The following is an 8,302-nucleotide window of genomic DNA, read 5'->3' as shown; positions in this document are numbered from 1 at the left end:
CAGATACTTATAGCTGGAGACAAGCTCCACTGGTGCTCCATCGATGTGAAGGGGTAGGGCGTCTGCTCTTCCTGAAATCCACCACCATTTCCTTGATCCTTTTCACGTTGATGCAGAGGTTGTTCCCTCTGCACCGTTGCACCAACATCTCCACCTCCTCTTGGTAGTCAGACTCATTGTTGTTGCTGATGTGTCCTACTACCGCTGTGTCGTCTGCAAACTTGACTATATGGCCACTGGGGTGTCTCACCGAGCAGTCATATGTCAGCAGAGTGAAAAGGAGGGGGCTCAGCACGCAGCCCTGGGGTGTGCCAGTGCTCAGGGTGAGGGTAAAGAAGATGGAGTTGTGGATCCTGACAGTCTGTTGTCTATTTGTCAGGAAATCCAGAACCCAGTTCCCTAGTGTGGGGCTCAGGCCCAGGGTGGAGAGTTTCTGCAGCAGGGTCTGTGGGATGATGGTGTTGAAGGCCGAGGAGAAATCCAGGAAGAGCAGGCGGATGTAGGTGTTCCTGCCCTCCAGGTGCTGAAGGGCTGTGTGGACCACAGATGAGATGGCATCATTAGTGGAGCGGTTCTCCTTGTAACCGAACTGCTGTGGGTCCACAGTGGCATCGATGTTGTTCCTTATATGGGCCATAACCAGCCTCTCTAAGCACGCCATGACTACCGGGGTCAGTGCTATGGGTCGGTAGTCATCAAGCCCCGTAACTGTTGAACCCTTTGGCACAGGAACAATGACTGATGTTTTTAGGCAGGTTGGAACACATGCCTCAGACAAAGAGATGTTAAAAATGTCTGCTCGCACCTCAGACAGCTCAGATACACAGTCCTTCAGCACCTTTCCTGGGATGTTATCGGGGCCAGCAGCTTTGGGGGGTTAATTCCTTTAAGGGTCCTGCTCACATCAGCTGCAGACACTTTGAGGGGCATATCACCTGGTGGAGTGGCGAGTTTGGTGAAGGGTGGTGGTACAGCAGGATCCTCAAAGCGTGCGTAGAACCTGTTGAGTTCATCTGCCAAAGAAGGGTCATCTGGACACTGTGCATTCCTGGCTTTGAAGTTTGTGATGCACTTAATGCCCCTTCACATGCTCATTTGAAGAGAAATGCTCCTCAATTTTCCTAGCGTATGTGGATTTGGCTCTGTTTATGGCCGCCGTCAGTTCATTCCTTGCATGCTGCCCATTTTATGTATTCATTTTATCAAAATGAATATTGCAAATGAATATGGCCTAAATATTAGCTGTTGGACACTTTGAATTAAAAAACAATTGAAAAAAAGCATATCAATCAATCCCTAATACTTGCCTTTAACGGTTTCTTATTTTGTGTACTTTTTTAACATTTTATTTTTAGTTTTCCAAAATGTTCCCTTTTTAGTTACTTTGATTTTTTTATTTTGTATTTTTATGTTTTGGTTTCTGCATATTTGTTTTGATTAGTAAAATATGATGTTTTGTTTTTATTATGCGTTTTTCTATTTTAACTGTAGTTGTGATCTTGAAAATGTTTTTGTGTTAAGTGATTTGTTGATGTGGTTTGGCCTTCAGGGCCACCGTGATCTTCTGTAACCGAGGCAAACACAGGCCTGACGTGAGGCTCACGGCGGCCTGTGATGGCATCAGCCTGTGACTGTGTGGGGAGCAGTGAAAGTTGTGGTTGGTCTTCACTGAAGTGACCGTTTCTGTCTCCTCCATGTCTTTCCTGTCACTGCATTCAGACTACTCTCTGCCTCATGGTGTTCAGATTCCACCTGCACATGGTGGTAAATGTGTTTTATGCATTCATATTTCCTGGCAGAAAACTTGTGACTTTCTGTCTGAGGTTGAGCTTCTGAACGTGATAATGAGGGAACATGAACCTCTGCAGCTGCAGCTGCTGGGACTGATCTGCTGAACCAGAGGCTGGCTTGGGTCGACTGCCCCGGTGTCTGCACTACCTAGCAATCGAAGGATTAGTGGAGCTTAACTGCTGTATTTGTTTACATGTACGCAGAAAACTGTAGAGGAGATTCAAACGGAGGCAGTCACCACAGACGAACCCGTTTCCTCAAACGGGGAAATGCTTCATGGAGAGGTGAGTCAACAGACTTTGTGGTGTTTTGACAGAAGTCATTTCAAACACTCCTGATAAAAAGTGAAATATTTCCACATTTTAAAGCCCATCTGACTGGATATTTAGGAGAACATGTGGATCTCGAAGTGTTTTGGTATCAGGATTGTTACGACCTGCTGCTGGACCTTTTTCCGTCCCGTCAGACTACTCACCTGACAGGTGTGGCCAATGGTCCTTGATTGGCACCTGATGGCTAATGAAGACAGAAGAGGCCTCACCACAGCAGGCAGGGAGCAGAGCAGCAGGGTTTGAGAGTCAGGCTTTTGCTTTGTTCTTTCTCCTCTTTGTCCTCATCAGTCTTACTCTGCTGGGTTTTGTTATTTTAGTTTGGGGTTGGATCTTGGTAGTCTTAGTTTTTGGGCTTTGTTTATTTGTTTTCTTTAGGTAGTTTTGTTTAGGGGGAACTGCTGACTCTGACGGTCGACATGGCTGGATCAGCAGTCTCCATGACTTATTTTATGTTTGACAAAGGTTCCAATTTACGACGGAGTATTGGGCCACTTTATAAAGATTTTTTTTTTTTAATTACGACTTTAAATCTCATAAATTTACTAGAAAAAAGTTGTAACTGCTAAATTACAAGAATAAAATTGTATGTTAATGACTTTAAAATCATAGGCTACATTCATGACTATTAATCTCTTAAATTTCTGAGATTTAAAGTTGTAAATCACTGAGAAAGAAACCAAAGTTGTCTGTTTATCAGAGCCGCGCTCGAGGATGAAGGACGTGGAGAACATTGTAAAGATTTATTTCCACATTGGTGTTAAAAACAAAGAAATTCTGAACCTTTTGGCGACTCAGTGAAGCTGACTTTCTGTAGTTGTGCGGAGTTTCATTTGTAAAATAACTGAATTCAGAGACACGATGGCAGGACAGCCACTTCACCCACAAACCCAGAAGCCCTTTCCCCACCTCACGTCGTGTCTCTGACTCTCTGTCCTGCGCAGAAAGAACGTGAGAACGTGAACGGAGCTCCGGACGCCCCCTTCTCCAAATGAAACGTCTCGCTTCAACACTAAACGACGAGGAATGACAACAGTCTGTTACGTTAGCACAGGAACATTGAAAATTCTGAAAGCTAGTCCTCTTCAGACAGAAACATCACAGAGTTGGAGGAGATCTGGTCTGTCACGGAGAAAGAAATGAATGGAAGTGGAAAACTGCCAGGATATGGACGGCTTCATCAACGGGATCTGCAGAGATCCTGCAAACCACCCATCGATGAATAAAACATTAATAAACTATAAATCAAGCAAAAAATACAGAAATCCAAACATCTGTAACGTTTTAAACATTCAGTTTACCTGTTGAAATCCAAGACGCGCTTCACAGTTCGGTCGGTCTGCTTCAGCTCACGGCGTTCATTCACTGGACTGTGGCTCCCTCCACTTCAAGAAATTTACCAGATTAAAACTCATAAATTTACCAGATTAAGAAGAGTCGTAAATTTACGAGATTTAAAGTCATAAAAAAAGTAACATTACTTTTTTTGGGTGGCTCCGTCGAACCAATTCCCTTTGTTTTGTCTTTTTGTTTGAACCAGCACACTCGCTTCATTCTGTTTTCTTCCAGGACACAGGGTTTCATTTATTTAATAAACTGTGCTCCTTTCACTCTTACTGGTGTCCAGTTCTTCTGTTACTGTCCTCTTGTCTTTCTTCCTCTAGACCTGAGCCAGGTGTGCCCGTTGGGGCCGTGGAGCAAAGTGCTGCCCGTGTGCTTCACCTCACCCTCCATAATGACATCCTCCGCTTCGATAATAACGCAGTGCAGACGCTGTCTGGCCAGCGTCAGATCCTGGAGGGAAAACATGTTTTGCTGAAGCGCAGACATAAACAGCGGCGCTGCGGCCAGGTGGAGGTTACTTTTCCTGCTGGCTGCAATAGAAAGTTGTGTGCAGGAGCCTCCCACCCGGGAGAACTTCTCCTGAAGATTTCTGGCTGTTACGTTTTCAATCCGTTTTGCGCTTAATTCCACCCACATGTTAACCGCTGCCAGTGGAGGTGATTAACATAAAACCGTGTAAAACCACAGATCCTGTTTAATTCGATTTTTTAAAATGATCCCTTGGAAGCGCATCTGAGACTAATGTTGTTAAATATAACTTGATGCAGGATTATATAACCTTCATTTGTTGCCAGCAGAGAGAAGAACCTGAACGGCACGGTTTCTGCTCGCAGTAAAGACCTCTTTTCTGTCTACTTTAAATATTCAGTTTTCAACCTTCTTGGCTGGATCTCATCCCAACAACCCAAAAGAGATTAACCAGTTAATGTTGAGTAAACAAATAAAATGGTAAGCTTATAACAAATCTGCACCCAATCACACTGTTTTTTAAAGACCCACTCCGATGAAAAATTGTGTTTTTGTTGATTTTAATGTGTTTTTGTGGCATTTTTCTGATGATGGAGGATATATATATAGAAAATTAAGCTTAAAATGACATTTTTGAGCATTTGAGAGACAAATAGATCCATGAACATCTCTGTTTTCCTCGTCTGAGCTGGAATCTGGATCTAAACTGTACAGCTGGATAGCTCTGAATTCCTGACTATTGTTGTTGCACCGCTAATGCTAGGTTGGAATTGTGAGGGGCTGTAAATAGTGGGAAACTGTGTAAACAAAGGGATGATTGGGAAGTCAGAGCAGGCTTACTCTGTAACAATAGGTTTTACCAAAACTCAGAGGTGAATTTGTAATGAACTCCTGCTGCTCCACAGAAACTATGTCCTAGAAACGACACAGTTTCTTTATTTTTTTCTAAAAACTGCATCATCATAATTAAAAGAATGCTGGGAACACTTTGAAAGTAAATCAAAAGATAATCGTAGTGGGACTTTGAGATGCATCTTCTCTTCTCTATGATGCTCCAAAGGTCCAGACAACCCAAAGATCTGTAACCACCGTATGGTTCATCCCCATAAGGGCACAAGTGACTTTAGTCCAGCTTCAGTTTCCTCAGAACAGCGCCTTAGAGTGGGAGGGTTTGTAGTAAGGTGAAACTCAGGGAATGTTTTCCTGTGCTTCATCTTTTTTTTTTTTTGATCTCATTGTAACAATGAAGAACATCAAGGGAGAACCATTGACTGTATATGAGAGCTGGACTGAGAGACTCCTCCCCCGGATGTTCCAAACAGGAAGTACTTGCTGGCTCCAAGAGGTCAAAATTCCATAGCCTTCAATAGAAAAATAAACAGCTGTTACTCTGTCATTCTATTGGTCAGAATAATCATTTTTGGTTTATATACATATATATACATATATATATATATGTGATATGTTTCAATTTATAAATTGGCCAATACATATATATATATGATATGTTTCAATTTATAAATTGGCCAATACATATATATATATATGATATGTTTCAATTTATAAATTGGCCAATCAAAAGCCTCAGTAAAAGCATGTGGTTCCCACTGGCCCCACCTCTATCATTTGATTGATAGATTCCCTCGAGCAGCTTTAGATGGAAGGGCTGCGGACTTTGAACAGGCTCACTTCTGATTGGCAACAGTGGTTACCATAGAAACGTGACTCAGACCTACTCTGACCAATCACTGTCGTCTGGCTCTGACATGGCAATGTCGGAATGATAGAAGCATGGTGACTGAATTGGCTTCATTTCGCTGGAGGTAAGGCATTTTCTATGGATGATGTCACACTCACTTGGTCCAGTTCTCTACATACAGTCAATTTGCTTAACCAAGCAGGGCAGGTGTCAAAGTGGCTTTGACCCTTTAACAGCTGTTGCTGGCTACGTGAAACAACTCACATTCTTTGACCATCTGTGCATTTAACGTACAGTAATGCTAACGGATTCTGAAGTGTCAGGCCTGTAAGTATCAGGTCCATCCACCTGCCAGTCAAAGAAATACTTCTAATTTCATCTCGTTATTTGCATTAAACTGGATTATAACAACAGTAAATATAATTTCTAGATTGTTTGTTTTTTTGCATCCTGTCCAACCTTAAACTAACCTCAACTTTAGATTTGTCTTCATGAAAAACTTAACTGAAAGTCTGTTTACAAAGATCATCAGCAGAAGAAACATGTGTTCTGTTCGAACAGTCCTGGACCATCACAACTGACTGCTCATGGACTGGGATCTGGGATGCAGAACCCACAAACTCTCCAGACTCCAGAGTGCAAACACCAAACGTTTCATGAAGAGTTAAATCCAAAAGCACGGCGACTCTGAGAGGGAGATAAGATGAACCACTCCAAACTCTCAGCCTGGTGGAATGAGGATCCACATGAACTCCATCAGCAGACAGGAAACAGGAGGACCAAACCAGGGGGAGGAACGGCAAACCTGGCAACCACAATCTAAAAGATTGACCCTTTAAAGCTGAAATGAACACTCTGAATACTGGTTGGTTCCTACTGCACAACAAAGTGCATGTGCACAGACACACACACTCCTCAGAAGGTCCTGATAAAGCGCTTCAATATACGTCCAGAAAAAGTCCTGGAATGAGTCAGTCTGGATCAGCTGATAAAACAGTCTACTTTAAAGTTAAACTCTGATCATCTTTTGATCTGTTTTCAAATCGTCCCTAGATGTCATTTAATTATATTTAGGCTGTTTTTAACCAAAATCAAAAACACGTCGTTTTCTAGGAGTTTCTGCAGAGCAGCAGGAGTGCATCAGAAATTTACCTCTGGGTTGTGGGCGGAACCGAGTGAGCCTGCGCTCATTTCCCATGATCCCTTTGTTTACGCTCTCTCCGTCTAGCTTACGGCCCTCACACCCCCAACCTAACATCAGCAGTGCATTTCTTTGCTCCTGATTCAAAACAGTTTGAATAAAGAAATTCTCTCAAAGTTAGCATCTTAAATGTTCTTTATTTGTGTTCTCCATCATCAGAAAAATGGCACAAGAACAATGGTGTGGATCTTTAAAGGGGCCCTACCATGAAAATTCTACTTTTTGAGGTTTTAAAAGCATTTTTCTGTTCATTCCTCACTATAAAGAACCCCAAAGCGGTATTTTGATCCGTTCATGCATTTAAGAGTAATCCTCTAAAAACCTGCTCTGTCTGCAGCAGCCCCTCCCATACCCATGAAAACGAGAGGTTGGAAACGTGCTGATGTCAGATTGATGCCAACAGCTCCCTCCAGGAAGAGTCTGTGCTGCAAGCTCCGCCCCCTGACTAACAGAACACTCAATTTCTCCCCTTATCCAGTGATGATCCGCAAAACAACTTTAATTTTAGATACAGAACACCGTATATCTTCCAGTTGTGTCCTGACTTCAATAAATTCCAGCTCAAACAGGAGTTTGTTACTTTAGAAGTGTTGCTCCTTTAAGACACTTCTCCCCCAAACCACCCCCTCAAACCCCCGTCCGGCACAGAAGGCGCGTACATTTGTGTTGTGAAAGTGTAGCGATGGCCAGACCTACTAAAGGGAGATATTTGGTATGTGCATCCATCTTTGGAGAGGTTTGGATTATTTTGGTGGGAGAAATACAGACATACTGCCACAGACTCTTAGATGACATCAGGAAGTGGACTGCAGCTGCACGCTGCAGCAGGCGGAGCTTTGGGAATCGAGTCGTTTTACTTCCAGGTATGAAAAAAAAAAGAAATATAACTAATATTACATAAATAATTGTTTTTTTAGTGTTTCAAAGGTAATATATGATCAGATATATGGATTCACTCTGAAAGGCTGAAGAAAATCATGGTTTGGCCCCTTTAACAAACCGAACAACCAGGAAAGTCGTGTCTGTGCATGTGAGGGAGGCAGCGCAGAAAAACAGACACACCAAGAACAAGACAGACGAGTCTCTTCATGCACCTGAGGGCGAGAGGCTGACGACAACACCTGACACTCCTCCTCCTCACTCAGCTGGTCTGAGAGGCCGCACAGGTGTTCAGCAGAGGCCAACACCTGCAGCCAGGGGCGGCTCCAGGATATTGTGTCTGGGGTTGATAAGGGACTGTAAGGACTTACTCATTTGTTTTAAGTAAAATTACTTTCCCAAGAAGGAAAGTAACAGGAAAACATGTTCAAACAATGTTAATTAAGACCAGATTTCCGTTTATGGTCTTGTCAATAGATTACATTGTTCAACATTGTTCAACATTGTTCATTGAGAGGGAGGTCCCAATTATTATTAGTGTCCAAAAACTAATGTATGTGCTCAGCCTATTTTTCTATTGTCTATTTCTAT

General features: G+C 42.7%; 1 protein-coding gene and 1 long non-coding RNA gene across 6 annotated transcripts in view; one reads left to right on the top strand and one right to left on the bottom strand.

The window, feature by feature from the left end:
* dlgap4b (discs, large (Drosophila) homolog-associated protein 4b) overlaps nt 1-8,302 on the top strand; it is a 707,978-nt gene that overhangs the window by 177,738 nt on the left and 521,938 nt on the right. The gene's annotated exons all lie outside the window — the stretch shown is intronic.
* Nucleotides 2,463-8,302, bottom strand: part of LOC112145528 — a 7,837-nt gene continuing 1,997 nt past the window's right edge. The window contains exons 2-3 of the long non-coding RNA XR_002919090.2: nt 3,602-3,914; nt 2,463-3,505 (exon numbers count right to left, since the gene is read on the bottom strand). This is a non-coding gene — a long non-coding RNA (uncharacterized LOC112145528). The remainder of the gene's footprint in view (nt 3,506-3,601; nt 3,915-8,302) is intronic.

This window comes from Oryzias melastigma, linkage group LG5, assembly GCF_002922805.2.
Source record: "Oryzias melastigma strain HK-1 linkage group LG5, ASM292280v2, whole genome shotgun sequence".
Taxonomy (NCBI): Eukaryota; Metazoa; Chordata; class Actinopteri; order Beloniformes; family Adrianichthyidae; genus Oryzias; species Oryzias melastigma.
Note: the sequence above shows the minus strand (reverse complement) of the source record. Positions and strands in the feature narration are given on the sequence as shown.